This window comes from Balaenoptera physalus (genome assembly GCF_965194825.1).
Source record: "Balaenoptera physalus genome assembly, chromosome: 15".
NCBI lineage: Eukaryota > Metazoa > Chordata > Mammalia > Artiodactyla > Balaenopteridae > Balaenoptera > Balaenoptera physalus.
Window position 1 is genome coordinate 83,027,412 of NC_138894.1, and position 24,757 is coordinate 83,052,168.

Below are 24,757 nucleotides of genomic sequence, written 5' to 3' on the forward strand. Positions count from 1 at the left end.
ACCTCAAACTTAGTGTGTCAAGAACCAATCCCCCATGTCCCACCCCCAACTTCCCTCTTGTGAGGAAGTTTTACCCCAGAGCTCCAAGGTCTTTTGTCCTTCTAGAGAAGATGACTCAACGGACTCCAAGGTGATTCTCTGGCCTATTCTATGATAGTAGAACAGAAAAATCAAGTTCAATGTCTGAAAGTGCTCTGTTCAATAGTAGAACAAGGGTGATAACCATACCCAGCTCAAGATGATCTCCTGATAAGCAAACTGGATAAATTACGTGGAAGTGTTAAAAAAAAAATGTAAGTGCTAAAACCAAGGGAAGGGCTGATATTTAAGGAAGGGGTATTTGACCTCTGTTAATTTACCTGTCTAGTCCCCATCCCCCCTTCTGATTACAGAGCCCTTTTTTTCCCTTAGGGAACTCATCCCATGTGGTTTGGATGGGGCAGGCCTGCTAGAGAAGTAAGAACATGCCTCAGGCTTAGCCAATCAGAGACCTCCATATCTCTGACCACAAGGATTGTTTCAGAAATGGGCATGTGACCTCAGATGAGGCCAGCCAGAGTCCTCCAAGCCTTTTTCTGCTAGAGCTCTTGGGAGGGACAGTTTCGGTCCACTTGAATTGCTAAGGTAGGTCTGGCCTCCCATGTGGTGAGAACCCTGTTGGGAAATACATGAGAGAGAGAGAGAGAGAGGGAGAGGGAATCCCTTGGCGGTCCAATGGTTAGGACTCTGCATTCTCACTGCCGAGAGCCTGGGTTCAATCCCTGGTTGGGGAACTAAGATCCCACAAGCCACGTGGCTTGGCCAAAAAAAAAGGAGAGTGAGAGAGACAGAGACAGAGCTCTGTTGGAATCATTCTAGCCTCTGGATCCAAGACTGTCTGAAGCCACACCAACCCTGACGTATCAGTTCCATGGGTCAATACGTTATCTTTTTTTTGTAGCCTGAAGAGCTTGCTTAATTGTGTCTTTAAAACAAACTCTTTTCTCTTCTTTTTCACCAGTCCATGACTTTCTTCAAGACCTGGCTCAAATTCTCCTCTTCCAAGAAGCCTGCTTGAATCACCCCATCGTGTGATATATATCATTCAGATTACATTACCTTGTGCTGGTTTTGTCTGTAATATTACAAATGTGTTGGGTCCTCCCAAGTAGTGAAGGAGCTTCTTCCTTCTGGAGGGCGCGAGTGTGATGTGTGAGCGGTTTCGGCACACTGGGATGGAGTAAGTGAGTGTGTGAAGACGTGGGGGCCTGTGTGAGGTCAGGGCAGAGATGATGTGTGTGCCCAAGTGTGTGGCGAGCAAGCGTGCGCAGGAAGGAGCAGAAAGGCAGGCTCCTCAGGCAGCAGGACCAGTTCAGGGACAAGTCCCTGCAGGGCTGGCAGGAGTGTCCCTGCTTTAGCCTCGAAGCCCAGGCACATGTGTGGCAGGAGGACCCAGCAGTACCCTCTGCACCCAGGGGCTGGCGCCTAGTGCTGTGGTCTTGGGCTGGGACTTGCTTTATCATTATAGCTCAGCGTTGTCTCTGTACCCACAGAGGACTGAGCCCTTTCATTTCTGCCTCCCCAGTGCCCAGCCCAGGCCCTGGCATGTTGTCAGAGCCCAGTGGTGAGAGTTCAAGGAATAAAGAATGATCTGGATCCCCTCCTCCAAGTAGCCCAGGGAGGAAGTGAAGACAGTCCTTCTCCAGTCGGGCAGGTCAGATGCGCTGCAGGTGCTGTTTTCGGAACCCCCTCGCTGTGCTCTCTCGCCCTCTGGCTCTCTGTAGGTTCAGGTGTCCCTGCCTGAGACAAGCTCCTCTCCCTCCCCTGCACCTGCTTACAATCTGTTAAATCTCAACTTGGACATGGCTTCCCCAGGAAGCCTGCCCTGCACATGCTCACACACACTCTGGGTAGGTGCCTCTTCAAGGGGCGCCACAGCAGTGGTCCTGGCATTTACAGAAATGCTTATCACATTGCATTTTAAATGCCCGTTTCTCACCATCATGCCTCCATATTGGAGCCCCCAGGGCTGGGACCATGTCAGATTCTGTTTTGGTTTTATTCCCACTGCCTGGTCTCCGTTTGTGCATTTATTCAACAGAAATGTATTGAATACCCACGAGTGTGCCAGGCACTTTTCCAGATGCAGGAGCTACGGCAGCGACAGTGATAGAGAAATTTCCTGCCCTCCTGGAGCTTCTATCTTAGTGGGGGAGAGAAAACAAACAAGTAAAAAAATATTCAAAACAGATCATTTCAGTGACAGTAAGTGCTATAAACAGAACAAATCAGGGTGATGCCGCGAGAGAGCCTGGAGGGGTCAGAGAAAGCTGCTTTAAGGAGGTGATGCTTGCGCTGTGACAGGCGAAATCTGGGGGGAGAATATTCTAAGGAGGGGAAGGCTGAGAAGCTCCCCGTAAGGTGGAACTATGTCCTGCTCCCCGAGTTTGAACAATAGGCTGATGGCTGATGTAGAGAAGGAGAGGTGGGAGAGGCCGGGAGGGGCCCTATTTTGTACAGAACTACAGGCCACGGTAAGGAATCCAGATTTTATTCCAGTAACCACAGGGAAGTGACATGATCTCATTTACTCTAAAAATCACTCTGGCTGTGAAGGTAGACTAGATTGTAGGGGACAAGGGGATTGGGAGGCTCTAACAGCCATTCGGGTGAGACCGTGGCAGTAATGGAGATGGAGCAGAAAAGGGGGATGGGGATATATTGAGCTGAGTTCACAGGACTTGGTGATGACTGTGAGAGGCCATATTCAGCCCTGTGGCTGTAGGCACAGACGAGGCAGAGAATTAAGACACGTGGCCTTTGGGTAACCCAGGGCTTGGGCCTGAGCAAGAGGAGGAAATGTCCCGATGCCCCTGATGATCTTGGCCGCGTCAGCCGAGAGCTCCGTCCCACCGCTGCCAGCCCCTGGCGTGTTCAGCACTCGAGAAACACCAGCCCCTTCAGTGTCTGGGGGGGCCACCTGGGGATGGGCTAGAAGGGCAAGGTCGCTGTGTCGAATGCTCACCTCTGCTCACCCAACCCTCTTCACTCCCCCTGCAGCACAGCCTAGAGTAACCACCCCCACGTGGAGGACCTGGGAACACAAAGCTAACACGGTGTGGGGCTGGGTCCTGGCCCCAGATGTGCTCGGAGGACAAACAGCCCAGCCACAAAGAGCTTCTCAGAGGAGTTTTATTGGGGTGCGTGTGTGTCTCCTTCCTTGTCAGGCACCCACCCGCCTCTGGAGGAAGGGCTCCTCATCCCTCACGTTAGTCATAAATCCCTGCGCAAACCACGGGGCCTTTCCACAGCTTTCCCACCCACCCTGGGCCAGAGCCTAGCACAGAGTCTGGGTCAGAAAGATGCTTCGTAGCTTCTTATTGAATAAACGAATGAGTGGACGCATCAGGGCAACCATCCGTCAAGGGGTGGAAACCCTCGCTCAGGCCTGGCTAGACTGACCGCCGCTCCCCCACTGCTTCCCTGCAGTGCAGCCAGGAAGATCGGGGCAGCTCTGGCAGAGCCGCAAGGTCTCCCGGTACAAGGGAAGCTCTTCCTGGAAGGGGAGGGAGGGCAGACAGTGTCCTCGGGGGCTGAGGAGAGAACGCAAGCCCTTTCCTTCCTTGAGTCTGGTACAAAAGGGTCTGGTGTTAATTCACTTCTGGACAGTGTGGTGGGCACCAGCTTGACCACCTTCTCTCATGACCTCCTGGTCGTGACCCCTCGATGGCCAAAGTAGCCTCCAGAGCACTGGCCTCTGCCCCTTGCCCGCAGTGGTGAGGCTCTTGACCTCAGACTAGGACCCTCCTAGCAGAGTGGCCACCTCAGCGACCGCAGCATCAGAGGTCAGCCAGCCAGGGGTCACGCCGAGAAGGCATTGCTGTTTCCAGCCGGGCTCACAGCCTGGTTCGGGCGGAAGGATGTACCGATGAGGACCTGCCCCTGGGGGCCCGGGCCTGCAGGCAGAGGGACCCTCACACCTGTCCTCTTGATGCTCCATCTGTTCCCACCTCTCCTTGGCCTCCAGGCTCCTCCTGAATGCCCTGGTCAGCTAGACGAGGGATGGAAACCATAGCTGGGTTTCTGGAAGAATTTTGAGATGCCAGCCTCGGGGAACACGTGCTGAGCCTTCCTGAAGGGATTCTCAATCTGGCCGGGAGCCAGGAGAAAGAATAAGGCCAAGTGGGCTGAGGGTCCAGAAGCGGTACAGATGGGGGCACCCACACCTGGCTCCAGGCCCCCGCTGAGGGGCCAACCAAGCCCTGCTGGGCAGGTGCAGGCCCAGCTGGCAGGCTGCTGACCAGAGAGAGGCCTGAGTGCCAGGGACTCTTGAGAGGGCCGTTGGTCTGGCTGGGAAGGAGCCGCCCTACAGGAGACGGTGAGGGTGACCCCACCCCAAATGCGAGGGCTGGAGAGGAGCTTGCCCCTGCCTAGCAGGGCCCAGGTCCAGGGAAATACCACCCGTGAGGAGGCTTTGAGAGGCGTTTCCAGGACAAGCAAGGTGAGGTATTAGTATCAGTGTCCTGGGGCCGCTGTAACAAAGCACCACAGACTGGGGGACTTGAACAACAAAAATTTGTTTTCTCACAGTTCTGGAGGCTGGAAGTTCAAGATCAAGGTGTCAGGAGGGGTGGTTTCCCTTGAGGCCTCTCTCTTTGGCCACCTTCTCACTGCATCCTTACATGGCCTTTCCTGGTGTCTCTCCCTCTTATAAGGGCACCAGTCAGATTGTATGAGGGTCCACCTCATTTCACCTTAATCACCTCTTCAAAGACCCTATCTCCAAAAACAGTCACATTCTGAGGAACTGGGGGTTAGGCCTTCAACATGCCAATTTTAGGAGACACAGTTTAGTCCCTAACAGCGACTATGGTCCCTGATTGTGCATGTTATAGGGAAATGCACTGCTGGACCCAGATAAAAACAACACCAACAGCAGGAGGGACAATTCCTCCCGCGTGTGTGTGTGTGTGTGTCTGTGTGTGTGTGTGTGTGTGTGTGTGTGTGCTCACACAGGCACATGTACACAGCAGCCTGCTATTCACTCAACAGGTCTGCTTCCCTTGGCTCACCTGGTATTCCCCAGAGCCTCAAAGAAGGACAGGCATTATAGGCCCATTTTACGGATGAGCTAAAGGAAGCTGTCCAGGTCACACAGCAGACGAGGGGCAGCCCTAGAACCTCTCTCCAGGCCGCCTTGGTGTCTGGGGTGTTCCCTGCCCCATTCTGTCCAGTAGGGTCGTGTCCCAGGATCTCACCCCTCACCTCTGGGAGAATGCCCACCTGTCAGATGCGAGTTCTCCACCTGTGGGATGTAGGTGGCAATCTGCTGCCTGGAAGTGAAGTGATTCATGAGGCGGCCAGTTTACTGGCTAATTGCGTGTCTTATCTCCCTGACTCACTTGATTTTTAGGCTCTGACAAGCTCAATGATTTGCCAGGGTCTGACAGGTCCTTGGACCCAGAGGGCAGGGCTCTGTCCCTGTGGGGCCCACCTCCCCCGGAGGCCCTGTGCAGGCTTCTGGACCTCCCTGAGCTGGCCCAGAACAGGTCCTTCTGGGCAGGGCACATCCGGCCTTGGCTGCACCCTGAGAAGCCTCTGGCCCTGCTCTCTGGGGGCCTTTGCCCCTCCCGTGCCAGTGAACCTTGTGCTGCTGGGGCCCCACCTCTCGGTTGTGGAGGAGTTCAGCTTCCCAGGAGCCTCCTGAGAAGGGATGGCAGCTGTGGCAGGCAAGGGGGGGCATGGACGGATGCCAGGAGGCCAGAATGCCCAGTCTCCAGGACGCCAGCCAGTTTCTCATGGAGGCCACGGAAGCTCTTCTTTGTTTTTTTTTTAATTTAAAACAATTTTTTAACATCTTTATTGGAGTATAATTGCTTTACAATGGTTAGTTTCTGCTTTATAACAAAGTGAATCAGCTATACATATACATATATCCCCATATTCCCTCCCTCTTGCGTCTCCCTCCCACCCTCCCTATCCCACCCCTCTAGGTGGTCACAAAGCACCGAGCTGATCTCCCTGTGCTATGTGGCTGCTTCCCACTAGCTATCTATTTTACATTTGGTAGTGTATATACGTCCATGCCACTCTCTCACTTCGTCCCAGCTTACCCTTCCCCCTCCCCGTGTCCTCAAGTCCATTTTCTAGTAGGTCTGTGTCTTTATTCCCATCCTGCCCTAGGTTCTTCATGACCACTTTTTTTTTTTTTTTAGAGTATATATATATATGTGTTAGCATACAGTATTTGTTTTTCTCTTTCTGACTTACTTCACTCTGTATGACAGACTCTAGGTCCATCCACCTCACTACAAATAACTCAATTTTGTTACTTTTTATGGCTGAGTAATATTCCATTGTGTATATGTGCCACATCTTCTTTATCCATTCATCTGTCGACGGACACTTAGATTGCTTCCATGTCCTGGCTATTGTAAATAGAGCTGCAATGAACGTTGTGGTACATGACTGTTTTTGAATTATGGTTTTCTCAGGGTATATGCCCAGTAGTGGGATTGCTAGGTCACATGATAGTTCTATTTTTAGTTTTTTAAGGAACCTCCATACTGTTCTCCATCGTGGCTGTATCAATTTACATTCCCACCAACAGGGCAAGAAGGTTCCCTTTTCTCCACACCCTCTCCAGCATTTACTGTTTGTAGATTTTTTGATGATGCCCATTGGAAGTTCTTCTTTGAAGTGGCCCTGCCTGGTCCCACCTGGTCAGAGAGCCTTGACCAGCCGTCCTTACCCCACCGGCCGAGGCCTTGCTGGGGTTTCCTGTTGGAAAGCTTCATCTAGACGCTTCCAAGGAGCTCAAGCTCTCCTGTGTGTGCTTCCATGGCCATGGTGGATGGGAGGCCAGAGGGCAAGTCCTTCCTTGACCTGGCCGTGGTGGGTAAGGGGTCCCTGGGGGGAGGACTGGGGCCTGGAGAGCTGCTCATCTTTGACTGTTAGGTTCTTCCAGCCAAACAACAACTTAAGGGCCGGGAGCAGGGGCCCTAGAGAGTGTCCTCTGGCAACTTTGGATTTGATCATGCCAGCCAGTCAACGACCATACGGGCACAGCCCCCATGACAGCCACAATGGCTGGGGCTACTTGCAGTCTCTTCTCCTAATCAGCCCTGGGGATTAAGCCTCCTGCTAGCAGAGACCAGGACATAGTGACCAAGGACTGCACACTGCCGGCTGGATGGTCCCCTCAGGACCGCTCCGTCTAGGCCTCTCGTTGACAGAGAACTCACCGGCTCCTGTCAGCTCCCGGGGCTCTGCAGGGTTGTGTGGATGGCCGCCGTGCCCTAAGGCAACCACAGCGTCCTGACATTCGAGCAGAAGTGCAACCGTTGAATGAATAAACAAATTCAGGTCCTCAGGTAGTTTCAGTACACCCCACCCCACAACCAGAGGCCATGTTCAAGGACTTGGGATTCAGTTCATCGCTGCCGGTGTCGGGGGGGACACCTCTCTATTTCCACCAGGAGCCCAGGGCTTTGCCTGGATGGGAAGATACTGCAAGTCTGTCCTGGGCCCACGGCTGGGAGTGTGGAACCTTTCAGGAAATAGAGAGGCATTGATTGCCTGGGCCCCGTCGGCAGGTAACTGAAACCGCCTGGTTCCCCCCAGACCAGACCCTGAGGTGCTCCGGGCTCTGAGCTGGCGCGGCAGCGAAAGGCCTGGCCCAGCTCCAGGGGGAGCGGCGTGGGAACGTGGCCTTTAGCCCCTGCTGGGCCCCGCGTGGGGGGAGCTGGGTGTGCGGTGGGAGCCATCCAGGGCCCAACGCCAGGGCGGCCTCTGATGGACATTTCTGCGCCAGCCAGGCCTCCAGGGGTCCAGAGCAGCCACTTCTCCTGTCATGTGTCCCTCTCCACCGGGGCTTCCAAGACTCTGTCCCTCGTCCCCATGAGTGGACACGAGCTGTGCCACCACCCCTCCCAGGGGCCACTCCTGGCCCACCTGGAGGAGCGCCGGCTGCTGAAGCGGGGCAAGACCTGCGAAGGATGGGAGGCCGGAGAGCCCTGGATCCGACAGGCCCGTCCTCTCCTCCCTCCCGCTGTCTGGGAGAAGGTAGTTTCCCGAGTTTGGACCCCTCGGGGCCTGGGACTGTGGGGTGGGAGTCCTGGGCTGGGTGCCCGCGTCTAAGGGCTGTGAGTGGCAGCCCCGGCTGGGGGCAGCAGCAGCGAGTGGGCCTGTTCTGCCGGAAATTCTTGGTCCGGCCTGGCCTCTCCAGAGCCCAAGGCCAGCAGGAAACCTGCCTTTCCTGTCCAGCGCTCCTAGCCCTTGTCAGGCACCCTGGGTGAGGGCAGGGCACTGTCCCCAGTTCTCACACAAAGCTCTGTTGGGTTGGGTTCCCAGCAAACAGAGGTCTGGCCCCATCAGGCCGGCTTGCGTTTTCCTTCTTCTCTCCTGTCTGGGGCAAGGAAAAGTGGTTGATAGTCTTGGGTTCAGATCCCTGCTCTGGCCCTTCCTGATTGAGGCCCGGCGCAAAGCCGTTTCTTATTTCCCCTTCACTGAACCAGACTTCCTCAGGGAAACCGCCACCCTCCATGGCAGCTGCTCTCAGCGGGCTGAGGAAGGCCTGCCCTATGAGCCAGCCAGCCTGGGGGTCCAGAGACCCATCCAAGCTCGCACTGGAGATTTTGCTGACTATGCAGCTTCCTCCACACTCTGGCAGGGACTTGATCAACCTGTCCTCAGTGTCCTGCCCTCTGAGGGGTCCAGGATAATAATGCCAGCATCGTCATGTCTCCCGCGTGCCGAGGGCTGAGGGCTTCATGACTAAGATCTCGAATCCTCCCAACAACAGGCAGATGGGTATTATTATCCACAGTCACAGAGGAGGAAACTGAGGCTCAGAGACGTTGAGTGACTTTCCTGAGGTCACACAGCTAGTAAGTGGCCTATCAAGGACTTGAACCTAAAGTCCATGCACCTTCCACCGAAAGTACTTCTTCGGGGGAAGGGGAAGGTGAGGAGCTATCTCAGGGGCAGTCGTGGGGAGGGGCCTTCCCCTGGGTAATGGCTAAGCTGTCAAAACAGCCAGCAGCACCCCTAGCCTCGTGGAGTCGTCTTCAGAAATCCCTTTATCTTTGGAACTTTAGCATCTAAGACCTGACTTCCCTCCACAGCAGCATGAGCTGGACCCCATGGTGGGCGAGCCCATCCCCAGACCAGCCCCGGCCTGCCAGCCTGCCAGCTTTCCTGCCATTCGTACTGTCCTCCCCGCGCCCAGACCCACTGGTCCTGGTTCTGTCTTATGCAAAGGGGACCGAGGATGAAATGGGAGACTCCAGACTGGGTTATTCCGTGGACTCAGGGGCTACCTGCCAAGGCCTAGCATATGTCAGAAATACTTCATGGCTTCTCCTGAGGACTTTGCAAACATACAGATCTGGATTCATGTAGTGACTCCAACATTTAGTGGTATGACACGATGAGAAATCTGTTTAACATCTCCGAGCCTTGGTGGTCTCATCTGTAAAATGGTTATTGCAAGGAGTTAATACTGAGAATAGGGCACTGGTGTTGTGCTTGGCACATAGTAGGGGCTCAAAAAACGGTGACGATTGTTATTGACATTTCTCTAGATCTGGATAATCTGGGTGGTGTCATTTATCTAGGACTTTAGGAAACTTCCGGATTTCGTTGCTGCTCTGTACTGAGAATTCCCAGGTGAGGAACTGAGATCAGGGGCAATTCACTCACTAAGGGAACCCCCTGTGGGATCAGGAGGGCCCACAGCGGGATGAGCTTCCGCAGGGGCAAGAGAGGCAGCCCAGAGGCAGTGACATCACATCCCAGGCCAGTAGAGCAGCCCACCTACCCCAGGGACTGGAGCCTCCTCGGCCCCTCTGCTCACTTGCAGCCTCACTCGTGGCTCCCATGGGCAGAAAGTCCTCACAGGAGTGTGAGCCTCAAGGGTGTGATGAAGGCACGCTCTGCTCTGCGGCCCTTCTGGAAGGCCAGCCCTGCCGCTCACTGCTCAGACCGGAAGGGGAAGGGCCTAGGACAACATCGGGTTGGTCTGCATGGGAGGGCCACAGATGCTGTGGTTAGGAGGCTGTGCTTCCCGCAGCAGGGCCAGGGAGCTGGAGGGGAGAGACCAGAAGGAAGCCAGCAGCGGGCTGGGTCAAGCAGCCACGGGGAAAGGGGTGGGACCGGCCACGGTAGCGGTCTTTCCACCATCCTGTGCTCCACATTTTAGGAGCCACCCCTCAGCAGGGCCTGCCATGGTGGGTCGAGGATGGATGCTGAGCGCGCCTGGAGGCTGAACGAAGGTCCCCTGGGAGCCAGGCCCCAGCACCCGTGCTCTCCAGCGGGAAAGCTCGCAACCAGGCTTGGGACTGAGACCTCAGAAAGGGGCTGGGGGAAGATGGAGGACATTTCCTGGGGCTCTGGCTGACTCAGGAACTTCAAAATCTAAATCACCTCCAGCATTTGTCTTCATAAAAAAAAAGCTAGTATGGGGCGGATTTAAGACCTGTCTTCTGGGACAAGGTCTAGGACCTGCCAGGTTTCCAGCAAACGGACTCGTACAGAAGGTGACCAGGCAATCTCACTCACATGCCCCCTCAGCTTTGCTGGTTACAGCATGGCTGCAAATTACATGTTATTAGAACAGTCCAGATGATGAAGTCACTGCAGCCCTAATCCTATTTATTTCAACGACAGCTTTGGCAGAGCAGTAAATCTTGCTGCCAACCATGTCTCTTGTGGCTGGTTCCCTGAAGGAGCTATCATCAGACGTGACGACAGAGAGGGGTCCTTGTTAGCGCTTCAATTTGCCATTCATCACATTTTTCCTTCAAACGGAAAGTTCTTCTAGGAGAGCCTGCCTCGTGGCACACTAATTTTCAAAGACGGTCTTCACGGTATATCCTATGTTACGTACTCCTCTTGACACTCCTCCCATGAGTAGTGGTCTCTGTGCCCTCTCCTTGAACCTGGGTGGGACTTTGTGACTGCCTTGAAGAGCAGAAGTCACTGCAGATGTGACACTTATGTGACTTCTGAAGCTAGGTCAGAAAAACGCCATGTGCCTCCACTTTATTTTCTAGGGACTCCTGCTTTTGGGATCCAGCCGCCATGCTGTGAGGAAACCCAGGCCACATGGAAAGGCCACGTGTAGGTGTTCTGGTCCTATACTAACCACCAGCCTCAGTTCCCACTAGGTCCCAGCCAACCACCAGCATCAACCACCATCCACGTGAGTGAGGAGACTTTCCAGATGACTCTAGGCCCAGCCGACATCTGACTGCAGCTACATGAAGGACCCTGATGTGAACCACCTGGCTGAGCCTGGCCAACCCTGAGAAGTGCGAGAGAGAATAATAAAATGATTAGCATTGTTTCAAGCCACTAAGATTTGAGGCCATGGTTACATAGTGATGGATCACCAGAACATCCACGGACAATGATGATGGCAAACTTTGCCTCTTGGGCTTCTCTGCTATTGAAAAATGGAAGTACTCCCTCCTCCCAAACTTTCCTTCTCAGGTTCTGAAACTGTAATATCTGGGTGATTGAATCTCTCGAAGCAGGATTTGAAAGCGGGAACTCCAGTTTTCAGAAGTGGGAAGACTGCTCTCTTATGTTCCCAAGGAAGTTCTTCTCTTGAGCATTTCTACTGAGAGAGGTAGTTATGACGTCGTGGAAAGATCATGAGTCAAACGTCAGGTAGACCCAGTGTCTTAGTCTGTTCAGGATCACATATAAAAATACCAGAGACTGAGTGGCTTATTAACAACAAACATTTATTTCTCACAGTTCTGGAGGCTGGGAAGTCCAAGATCATGGCACTGGCAGATGTGTTGTTTGGTGAGGGCCCACCTCTGGTTCATAGCCAGTGCCTCCTATTTGTAATCTCACATGGTGGAAGGGACAAGTTTCATCAGGGCACTAACCCTTCCACGAGGCTCTGCCCTCATGACCTAATGATTTCCCCGAGACTCCATTTCCTAATACCCTACCCTGGGGGGACATAAACATTCAGACCATAGCACCCAGGTACAAATTTCAATTCTGCCACCTCCTGGCACTCTTGTCCTAGAGTCAGTCACTTTACTTCTCTGTGTTTCAGGAGCCTCAGCTACTAAATGGGAAAGCTCACACCTACCTTAGTGGATTGGCATCACAATTCGAGATTCTTTATAACCAGTCTTATCCTCAAAAAAGGATTTGAGGCAGATTATGGGGATGATCTATGTAAATTGCCTTGTGTTAGCAATAACAACTGATGTTTGTCAAATGCTTACTGTCGGGCAAAATTTTAAGCACTTTGCTCATGTTAACTTTTTTGATAGTCACAATAACGTTGTGAGTTAAGTATCACTATTATCTGCATTTTACGGATGGGGGAAACCAAGGCACAGAGAGATTACGTAACTTTCCCACACAGTAGGTAGCAGAGCTGGAATTTGAACCCAGGAAGTTTGACCCTAGAGCTCACTAGACCACATTGTCTCTCGGTAAATGGTTAACCCTGGGTTAGAGGTGCTGATGGCATAAGTGTCCAGCCCATTGTCTTCCTGAAGAACCAGTCTGAAGAGATCCAGTGCTTGAACCAAAGTGATATCAATGGTGAGATGCCCAGCACTGAGGTGTGCTAATAGGGAAAACCCAGTGTGGGTGAAAGTCACGCCCAGTGGCCCTGGGCTGCTGGGGGTGGTGGGGTGTCAGACCAGGAGAGAAAGGAACAGCTGAGGAAAAGGACATTTTCAGTGTCAGGACAGAAACATCCATCTGGAGCCCTCGCCGGGCGGTCGGGGTGCCGTGAAGGTGGGGAGGAGGGGGCTGAGTCATCCTGGAGAGACTGAGGAAGTGAGGCTGGTGGACGTGTCAAGGACACTTGACATTGAGACTGGCCCTTTTACTTAGGCCGTGGGACCCTCAGTGAGTCACCTGCCCTCATCTCTAAAGTGCTGATAAATTTTGCAGCTCCCAAACGAGAGCATGTGTACAAAATGCTCAGGAAACCGGAAATGGAAGCTACCACTTGGTATTCTAGTTAGCAAAAGGTGTCTTTTTTTAAGCTTCCTAAAATAAATTTTATCTGTTTTGGAGGGCAACTAACTTAAAATGAATAAGGTGCTTCCTTAACTTCTTAAACAGAGTCATTTGAACATCATTTAACTTTTCTTCGTGACTCAAGGTTAATCATTATGAACACCCATTTCCATATTGAGCTGCACAGTGATGCCGGGCTTAGAGGGCGCGTCTTGTCTGGGTGTGGCTCTGTGCCCCTGCCAGATGGCCCTGGGCTGCTGGGCTTTTGGAGTCCTGCTGATAGCCCTGGATAGGTCATCAGCCTCATCCCTTACCATGGCCATCAGCTGTCACCTCTCCGTGCTGTCAGAATGGCGGCCCAAAGCCGGTTAACGACACTTTAACTTGTGCTCCTAATCTGTTGTGATTTACAAACCAGATGCCCACATTTATTACAAATGTTCATAAAAGCAGGGATTCCTAACTGTAGGGTACCGAGGGGTTCGAGTCAGGGTAAAGTGTGTGAGCATTAGTGCACGGGAGTTTTTGACATCAACCTTGACTATTCAGAGACACCTGATGCTCCCTTTGTGAATTTCAACGGCTCCAGATGCTCCAGGTCAGCGAGGTGTTACTGTAGCTAGTGACCTGTCAGTGATCCTCTTTGATTTAGTCCTCTATTGTTATTTTTATTATTATTTTTTAAAATATATAGAACTCTTTCTTTTCCTTCCTGCAATAGGTGTTTGTTGTCATTTACAAAAACTTCAGGGCCACCACTACTCCTTCAGTCCTGCAGCCTCAGTCCACGCCTCCCTCCCCAACCTTGACCAGCCTCCTTAGGTTACACCTGGCAAGGTCTTCTAAGTGCCCCTCTATGCCCAGCACCCAGCCAGGCGCTCAGCGGGAGTGCTGGAGCAGCCTGAGCCATGGCCTGCCTTCCAGGAGCTCTCCGTCTGGCTGAGGAGGCAAAGTCCACACACGGGACCAGTTAGGGAACACACAGGAAGGCCAGAAGTAGAGACTGGCTGGCTGTGGCCCCATGCGGTGGGCGGGTTAGTGCCATGGGCAGTCAGGAGGAAGGCTGCTGGGAGTTTCAAGGAAGGCTGTGGGGAGGCCTGCAATGCCATGTGCTGGAGGCACAGCTAATCCCGAGCAGTGCTCAGGGTCCAAAGAATGCCGGCAGGTCTGCGGTGTGGTCAGGGTTCTCTGAGAGAAGTGAGGGGTGGATAGGTCAGGAAGCATGGTTGGATCCCCTCAGGACTGGCTGATGTAGAGCTTGTGGGCCTCCCTCTGGGAGATCTGGGGTTGGGGATGGGATGGGGAGAAAACCAGGAAACAAACACGAGCACAAGGCATCTGAGCAGAGGCAGGGCGGGGAAGGGCAGGAGACAGGAAGTCAAAGTCCAGGCTGGGGAAGCCATGCGTGAAGGCAGCATGGGAGGTCAGGAGGGGGCTGAGATGTCACCTGCCCGCCGCAGGAGGGGTGCCGGAGCTCCCCCAGCATCCCAGGCTGGGCTCAGACAGAGCTAGTTCAAAGCTAGGGGAACCTGCCAACAGCCAAGGTTCTGGCTGGGGTGCCGTGTCACTCCAGCCTGTTGTAATAGGCAATTATCAAAGAGAAATGTAAACAGGAAGCCTCTCATTCAATCACATCCAAATTGGTTTCAAACAGTATTAACACTCCCTCCCTCCCACACCTCCCACGCTGCTCAACGAATGAGAGTTCCCTTTGGCAAATTTACAGGCGGTTGGGAGCACACTTGCACGTGCACAGGGAGACCTGGGAGGCAGGTCCTCCTCCCCCTCCGTGACCCGCCCTCCCCCAGCAAAGCACACTGGCTACAGGTCAGAGACGACCCAGGTGCTCAGAGGTCCCAAGGAAGGCTCTGGAAAGTTTGCAGGACGTTCCCTGTGCTTCCCCTGACGTTGTTGGAACTCAGATGATCAGTGCACCATCCATGCCCAGGAGGCCTGGCCTCGCCCCGCGTGCCTGGCTCCCGGCCCACAGTGCTCTGAGGGCCTAAGAGGAAACACAGAGCACTTGCAGGGGCTTGGTCCCCACGGGGGTTCTGGCGAGGGTAGCGTCCACGTGGAGTTCGGGCTGTTGTTCCCGAGACCCCAGGAGTGGAGCAGGAGGAACGGTGTGCCCACATGGCACCCAGAACACCCTTGGCCTTCTATTAAGTCCTCTTGGTAGACAGTCACATCTCTACTTTGTTCACACGAGGCCACCCAGGCCTAGACCCGTGCAGTCACTCCTTCGGGGTCACAGAGCTGCTAAGTGGCAAAGCACACTCACTGCAGCTTTCAGGCCCAAGATGACATGCGGAGGCCGTCGGGGGACAGCGATGGCAATTGTCACTGTTTGCATTCCAGAAGGCATCGACAAGATGTGAGGGCCCCCGGTCAACCCGCACGTCCCCAGCTGGGTCCCACCCCATAGGCTCTGCCTCCTCCCGGTATCCTGCTCGCCCAAGCCGGCCCTTCCCGGAGGGAGGCGCCCAGAGCGAGGCGGGAAAGCGCGGAGCACCGGCGGCCGGGGTGCAGAGGTGGCACGGGCCGCGCGTTCCCGCCCAGCGCGCTCCACCGTGCGGCCCGGGCGGGAACTGCGGGCACCGGGCGACCGGACACTTGTCCCTCACCCGCCCCGCCCCGCCCGGCCCGGCGGCGACCCCGACCGCGGACCTCCTGACTCCACAGGCCTGATCTTCACGGGTGGAAAGAATCCGCTTACTTTACGCGGCGCGCCCTCCGTCAAGGGCGCAAACCCCGAGCGAAGTGACAGAATGGACAGTGGAGCGACCGATGCCAAATAGAGGCAGGGGCAGGAGAGGAGTATTCGGGAAGGGGTGACACCAGAGACCCAGGAGGACCTATCCCAGGGGACAGGGGACTTCCAGGGGGAGAAACGAGCCAGAATGTGGCAAAGGTCGGAGGGGCGAGACCCCAGGCTCCAGGGCAGGGTCACCAGCGGGGGGGGGGGGGGGGGCAGGGAGGCCCTCCAGCGCCCCACTGAGGACTTTTCCTGGATATTAACCTTTCTCAAACGAAAGAGGGGAGGCACCCCTGCTTCAGGAGGCATTTGATAATATGCAAGGAAATCCTGAAGTCACAAGATAAATGGGACTTGCCTTTCTTGAGTTTGCTTGAGAGTAACATAATTAAATACATAAATTTATCTGTTTAAAAATGGTTATCTTATGGAACCTATAATGCAAAATCCCCGTGCATTTAAAGCAGAAACAGGAGACTTCCATTGCATTTGAGCTGTGGTGGGCTGCTTCAGGGTGTGACCCCAGGTATGAGGACACCATTCTGTCCACCTGCCCTGAGAGTATGTCTGTAGAAATACTGGAAAAGCCCTGGGAAGTACCTGGAAGGGAGGAGGTCAGGTGGCATTGGATACAGGTCACTCTGGCTGCTCCAATGGAAGAGAAGAGCCAGGAGTCCAGGAAAGGAGCTGGGCTGTTGCCAGGTCCTCTCTTTTGACCTTGGGGCTCCCTGAAAAGGTCTTGGAAACCCCAAGAGGGCCCAGACCACTATGAGAACTGCTGAATTAAGAATATGGTCATGTGAGCCACAGACCTGGGAACAGATCTAGAACCTAAAAAAAGAAAAAAAGAAAAAAATTGTGATGGTTATCCTGGAGTTCAGGTTCCCTTTTCTCTGTTCACCCAAAGAACTTACCCTGCACTGAGATGGGCAGGGATTCTGTTCCTGTGATGTCTGCTGAATCAGGAGACTGTAACAGGCCTGTTACTCACCGTGTTAAATAATTCATTAAATGTAACCAGAAAAATGTATTTATAGATACAATTTGGTTCTCACTCACAAGTCATTTTCCAACACAGGGATATAAACAAAAGTATGGGATGTTAGAGCTAGTAGGACCCTGAGAATTCTAGTCCAACCCTCTCATTTTAAAGATGGAGAAGTGGGGAATTCTCTGGCAGTCCAGTGTTTAGGATTTCCCGCTTCCAGTGCAGGGGGCACGGGTTCAATCCCTGGTGGGGGAACTAGGATCCCACACGCCATGTGGCGTGGCTAAGAAATAAAAAATAAAATAAAAATAAAGATGGAGAAGTTATAGCCCAGATAATCCAATTCAACCCAATTCAACAAACATTGAGCACCTACCATGTGGTGAGTAAAATCAAGCAGAGTAAGATGCCAGGGACTGATGGATGGGGTGTTATTTTAAATAGGGTGTCCAGAGGAAGCTTCTCTGAAAGGGGACTTTTGAGCTAAGGTCTGAAGGAAATGAGAAAAAAATCATGTGATATTTGGGGGAGAGATCCCAGGCAGAGGGAAGTGAGTGCAAATGTCCTGAGGTCAGAGGATGTCTGGCATGTTGAAGAAACAGGAAGCGACCAGTGTGGCTGAGACATACAGTGGTGAGAGGTAGGAGGTGAGGTCAGGGAGGGGACAGGGCAGACACTGTAGAGCCTAGAAGGCCCTGTAAGACTTGAGTTTCGTTCTGAGTGAGAGGGGAAGCCATTAGAGGGTTTTAAGCAGAGCCATCACATAATCTGACTGAGAAATTAATTCTGGTCACTACATGGACAGTAGGTCACGGTTGGAGGGCTGGGGTGGAAGCAGAGAGATGGGTTAGGAGGCTCCTGCATTAATTCAGACAAAAGATGATGATGGCTGGGGCAAGGGTGATAAGCGTTCAGAGACTAGAAACGTTTTGAAGGTCGAGTCCTCCTGAAAGCAATTAGGAAATGATACGGCTGGGGCTCCACAGCTACTGATTTCCTGGCCAACACCGCAGTGCTTTGCATACGTTATCTGTAGGTCTTACCACAACCAGGGAGGAGGGTACAATGAGTCCTGTTTCATAGATGAAGAAACCAAAGTGGAGAAGGACAAAGAGACCTTCCCAAGGTCACCCAGCTAGTAAGTGTTTGTCTCAGAACCATACCAGTCAGACTCCAGAGCCCCCGTGCCAAGGCCCTGCGTATCACTACCGACCATCTCCTTCCCAGAAATCTCAGTTGACACTGTCACGGGGCCAGCCCCAGGGGGCAAAGACTGCTGTGAACACACCCCAAATCTCCTGCCCTAAAGAGTCCTCTTTGGTGGCTCCTCCACGTGTCTGAAATCCCCATCACTAGAGATTCTCTGAGGGGTAGGGCATTGCAGGCCATTATGTGAAAAGAGTGATTAAATCCTGGTGAAGTTTAGGGTTCAAGGCCTTGACTAGGCAGCCCAGGGAAGCAGAAAGCAGAGAACTGAGAACGTCGCCCCTCTCAGTGCAACCTAGGTTATTCGGATAGCAAAGCAAAGGGAACCTGAACGTCAAAAATAGCCGTAAATTTTTTTTTAGATTCCAGATCCATACCCAGGCCTGTGGCTTATGTGACCATATTCTTAATTCATCAGTTCTCAAAGTGGTCTGGGGCCCCTTAGGGGTTTCCAAGACCCTCTCAGGGGGTGCTGAGGTCAAAACTGTTTTCATAAAAATACTAACATGTTAGTTGCCCTTTTCACTCATTCTCTCACGAGCGTACAGTGGAGTTTTCCAGAGGCTACATGACATGTGACATGGCTAGAGACTGAATGCAGAAGCAAATATAGGAATCTGGCTATTTTTTACTAAGCCAGACATTCGAGAGATTTGCAAAAGTATAAAACAGTGCCATGCTTTTCGCTCTTTTTTGTTTGTTTTTCAAAGCCTAGTTATTTTTCACTAAAATATCATGTTAATATGAGTTTGTTGTTGCTATTTTAAATGAATTAATAAATAATGTTAAGTTCTCAGTTTTAGTTTCTCATACAGTATAAATCATTAAGTACAACTCACGTACACACGCTGGGATCCTCAATCATTTTTAAGCACGTAAATATGTGTAGAGTATAAAGGGATGAAACGTTCAGTCTGGCTAGAGGGGTCACACTCAGAAGCCCGGCCTGTGTTTCTTCTCCGAGCACATGAAGTGGTCTGACAGGCAAGCGAGAAAGAGACAAACGCAGGGCGGAGAGAAACACAAGGAGGAGAGAAACACAGGGAGGAGAGAGATGCAGGAAGGAGAGAGATGCCAAGGGGAATTGTGTTGCTGCTGCGAAGACCAAGTTGACATTACCCCATAGTAACACATGAGGGCGCCCTTACCAGCCAGCAGATTTCATGTTGCACTGGGTTTACACGTTGCTGGGATTACTAGTCAGGGAGGCACGACATCATGCATCTGACTCTGTACCTCCTGAAGTGGTTGCTGAAACTCCAGTCTCCCCTGGAGTCCTGGTGAGGATGGAAGGACACTTCTACTACAGGAAGTCCCTTAGAAGCTACAGTGCTGTGGTGGGCCACCCCGGTCAGGGTGACATCCAACACTTTGCTTTGTGATGTCGCAGGCTGTTTTCCGTGGGGTTTGCCTCTGTCCTATCCTTGTGGTTATCCACATGTGACACTGGTTCATAGCAGCTAATTAGACCTAGTCTTTGGAGGGAAGCAGCACCAGAAAGAGGACTGCTGGGGTCAGGAATCTAGCGTCCAGACATGCCCTCTGGAGTGCCCTGGGTCACAGGTTTTCACTTTTCAAAGGGTTCCTCCTGCTGGGGGCAGAGGGCCGTATGGGAATCAGATGGCACAACAGTGCAATGGGTGTCGTCAACCTTAAGCTACTAATATATATGAGAGTTCCCTGGTGGCCTAGTGGTTAGGATTCCGGGCTTTCATTGCCGTGGCCTGGGTTCAATCCCTGGTCAGGGAACTGAGATCCCACAAGCTGCACAGCGTGGCCAAAAAAAAAAAAAAAAGATACTAATGTATAAAGAGTGGGTATTTATGGAATTCTCTTATCTCTCCCACTTTGTGGTGGGAGGTGGTGGGCATGACGAGTTCTTAGTAGGGAAAAGGCATAGCCTGTCTTGTGGCTTAGATTTCTCTGGCAGCTGGTGGGAGGTTCTCTTGGAAGACAGCACAGGTAGAGGGACATGAGTTAAGAAGCAGTTATTAGTGGCCAGGTGAGAGATGATGAAAGCCATCCTAAGCAGATACCAGGGATGGAGGGCAGGGGGCAGGAGGGTGAGAAACTTCAGAAGCAGAATGGAGGAGGCCTGGTAACTGATTAGATGGTAGCGGGGAAGGAGTTCCAAACAGGAATAACCTGGGACAACTCCCAGGGTGTCTGGAGGGGAAGGAGTAACATGTTCTTGGAGATGGAGGTCATTTTTCTCACTGGCTCCAGCCTCTCTGGGTTTGCCCCTCTGCTGAAGGTGGTGCAGACTTTGTGGCTTTATGTGATGGACACACGCTCCCATAAACATCGGGCTAAATAATTCATTAAATGTAAGCAGACAAACACATTTACAGATACTATCTTGTTCCCACAGGGACAACCCAGGGACATTAGAGTAGGTAGGACCCTAAGAATTCTAGTCTAACTCCCTCATTTTAAAGATAGAGAAATTGGGACTTCCCTGGTGGTACCAGTAGTACAGACTCAGCCTTCCAATGCAGAGGACGCGGATTCGATCCCTGGTCGAGGAACTAAGATCCCACATGCCAAGGGGCAACTAAGCCTGCTCGTCACAACTACTGAGCTCATGCGCCTCAACTAGAGAGCTTGCGTGCTGCCACTAAGACCCGACGCAGCCCAAAAAATAAAGAAAGAAAAAAAAAAGATGGAGAAATTGTAGCCCAGATAATCCAATTTAACCTAATTCAACAGACATTGAGCACCTACCATGCGGTTGATAGAATCAAGCAAAGTAAGATGCCAAGGATTCATGGATGGCATGTGCTATGGTCTGAATACTTGTGTTTCCTCCCAGATGCATATGTTGAAATCCTAACCCCCAATGTGATGGTATTAGAAGGTGGGGTCTTTGGGAGGTGCTGGAGTCATGAGAGTGGAGGTCTCATGAATGGGATTAATGCTCTTATAAAAGGGACCTCAGAGAGCACTCTGGCTCCTTCTACCGTGTGAGGACATAGGGAGAAGGCAGCAGTATGCAACCCAGAACCCCACCAGAAGGCTCCCACCAGAACCCACCGGCATCATGATCTTGGACTTTCATCCTCCAGAACTGTGAGAAATAAATGTTGTGTATAAGCCACCCAGTTTATGTATTTTGTTATAGCAACCTGAAGAGACTAAGACAAGGTGTTATCCTAGATGGGCTGCCCAGAGAAAGTCTTGCAAGGTGGGACTCCCAAGCTTCCAGGCATCGGGCTGACATGAAGGACCTCAGCAAGGACTGAAAGGGGACCACAGAACTCCCTTTCCAAAGTCAGTGGACGCCTTGATTCCTACTCCAGACAGACTTAACGGGATGTCTTTGTTTATTTTTCTCCCAGTACTTACTTCCCTGATTATATTCTAGGACCACAAGATCTGGTTACATTCTGGGAGAAATGGTATTTCCACCTATAGTCAGAGGGTGTAAAAACAAAAAACAAAAAAACCCTCATTTGTAGAGACGTAGATGGATCTAGAGACTGTCATACAGAGAGAAGTAAGTCAGAAAGAGAAAAACAAATATCGTATATTAACGCGTATATGTGGAACCTAGAAAAATGGTACAGATGAACTGGTTTGCAGGGGAGAAATTGAGACACAGATGTAGAGAACAAACGTATGGACACCAAAGGGGGAAAGTGGCGGGGTGGTGGGGATGGTGGTGTGATGAATTGGGAGATTGGGATTGACATATATACACTGATATGTATAAAATGGATAACTACTAAGAACCTGCTGTATAAAAACTAAATAAAATAAAATTCAAAAATTCAAGAAAAAAAGATGGTATTAGTGTGGGAGTGATCATCTTGAAATGTACAGAAATATTGAATTCATAATATTGTGCACCAGGAACTAACATAGTGTTGTAGGTCAGTTATACTTCAAAAACAAACAAACAAACAAACTCACAGAAAAAGAGATCAGATTTGTGGTTACCAGAGGTGAGGCGTGGGGTGGGGGAATTGGACGGAAGCAGTCAAAAGGTACTTATTTCCAGTTATAAATTAGTACTAGGGATGTAACATAGGATATGATAAATATTTTTTTAACACTGCTGTATGGAAAAAAATTTTTTTTTCTATTTCTTTTATTTTGTATCCATACAAGATGACGGATGCTCACTAAACTTACTATGGTAATCATTTCATGATGTATGTAAGTCACCTGAAACTTATATAGTGCTGTATGTCAATAAAACTGGAAAAAGGAAAACAGAACAAAACAAAACCCTATTGTCAGAGGAAATCATCAATGAAATATTTCAAGAAACTTTCCCAGACCTGAGGGGAAAGTTTCCACATTGCAAGGGACCATTCCAACAAAGTAGAAGAAAAGATACCCACATCAAGGCAGGTCATTGTGAAATTTCAAAACAATGGGGACAAAAAGAAAAGATTTAAAAGAAAAATTCTGTTGCAGACAAAGGAAATAGAGATCAAAATATTTCCCAGTTTTTCAACAGCAACTTTTTTTAAGGCAGTGGAGCAATATTTTCAAAATTCTAAAGGAAAACGTTTTTCAATCAAGAATTCCTTATCCAGCCAAACAATCAAGTGCAAGGATAGAATGAAGAGTTTTCCAGATCTCAAGTGTCAAAAAATTTACCTCTAATGCACCTGGTCTCAGGAAGCTACTGGGGGATGTGCCCCACCAAAATATGGGGTAAAACAAGAAAGAAGAAGACCAGGGGACATTAACCCAGGAGAGAGGTGACGGGAATCTCCCAGTGATGGCTGTGCATTGGCTTCCGGGGGAGTTTTTCAGACGGGAGCAGGGACTTCCCAGGGAGACTGAATTGGTAGGTCACCACAAGCTTCTGAACATCTTGAACAGAGATTTATATACTTGACACAAAGTTTGGAGTTTAATTAGTGATGAGTACTTAGAAATTTAAACAACACAAAACAAAGACAAGGATGAATTTCAGGAAAAGCACAAAAATAAGCGAGAAAGGAAAAGTTACCATGGTACACTGTATAATTCAGCTTGAATATCACTGATACAGTAATAATGTAAACACAAAATATGTTTCTAACTAGAATTATAGTGTAATTATATTTGAAGGGATAGGAAACATGTTTCTGTATAGTGGGAAGGAGTGAAATCATCTTTTATAGGGAAGATTCAATGAATGGCATTTAAAATCGGAAAATCAAACAGGAGTAATACATGTGTAATATTTAGACCTATGGTGGTAAATACTGAAAGAACTGGCTAAAAACTTGGAGGGGAGGTAAAGGTGAGAGCTGGGCCTGGGGACAAGGGCCTTTAAACCGTGAGGGCGATAACAATTCAAACTGAAGTTAAATACATCCCCTGCCCCCGTCCCCATTCAGTCCTCTTTGTGATTTGGCCACAAGCTTATTTCCACTGCCCTCCCCTTCCCCACATACCGATGATGTTTCAGCCTGACTATATCTGCCATCCAGAAGCTGTCACCTCTGTCTAAAATGCATTCCCCCATTCCCCCCACCCCAGCCCCCGTCGGACTCCTGTCAACTCCCTAACAAAGGTCGCCTTAAGCCCTACCTCATCCATCCGAGAAACCTTTTAAGATTCCATAGACTCCACCCCCGCCCCCCAAACAGGAATCAACTTTTCAGGTGCACCGAGGTCTGGCCTCTCTCTCCACAGTCTGCATGTCAGCGCCTGAGGCTGCCTCCCCACCAGACCGCAGGATCCTGAACGAGCCAGAGCCTTGTCAAGCTCTCCTACAGGGCCCAGCACACTGCGTCTGGCCCCCACTGGACTTGTTGGATCTCAGCTCTCCCCATCAGAGCCAGACGCATATATACGTGGTGGTCCCAGGAGGTCTGGAAACCCAAACCCTGGCCTTGGAGGGTAGCTGACTGTGACCTCCTCCTGCCCCTCCTTCCCCTGCTGGACTGGTCAGCAAGCTCCGCCCCCACCCACTGGCCAATCCCAGCACTCCCGCTCGCAGCCCAGCCCTGTGCCCCTATGATCAGAGACAGCCCTTCCCACTCGGCACAAACCTAAGGCAGGCTGGTACAGGAAGAGGCAGATTTCCTCGGAAGAGGCAGAGGGAGAATTCCCTGAGACACTAACATGTGTTCTCCCGGTGCCTTCTCCTCCCTGTTACGAGCCTCAGGGAATTTTACAAAGCAGGCCTGATGTGCCTTTAACAAATGCCCAAGGTCAAGGAAGCGCTTTGCTAGTGTCCTGCAGGGGGTGCCTTTGAGAGTAGTACGGAAGAGAGATTTTCTTCCCCCCCAGCCTGAGGGAGATCACAGAGAGGCCTGTGAACACTGGGCCGGCCCCGAGGTGCACCCGGTCCTCCTGGAGCCCGGGGCCTTCCTGCCTTGCCAGATACTCCTGAACTGGGAACATTGTACAGAAAGCACAGCACCACCTGACCTGAAGGGTCACTGCCATAGTGAGCGGGTGTCCCAGGGGTAAACAGTGCAGGCCAGTGATGGATGAGAGAGGGAAGGTCTCTGAAGTTTCCCCACAGCCCTGGCAGGGGTGTAAGGGGGCTGGGGTAAAGCTGTGAGACAGCGGAGCCTCACGCGTTACGTGGATCCCAGGATGTGCCTGGATCTGAGCAGGGGCCAGGCTCTGGGGGGGGTGGAGGGGGGAATACTCTCTCCTGGGATGGCCACGCCGAACAGGATGGCCAGCCCAGAGCAGACACTGGGTGCCTGGGTGCCGAGACCACTGCTTTCTTTCCTTTCTTTCTTTCTTTTCTCGGCTGCGCTGCACGGCTTGTGGATCTTAGTTTCCTGACCAGGGATTGAACCCCGGTCCCTGGCAGTGGAAGCATGAGGCCTAACCACTGGACAGCCAGGGAATTCCCCCAAGACCAC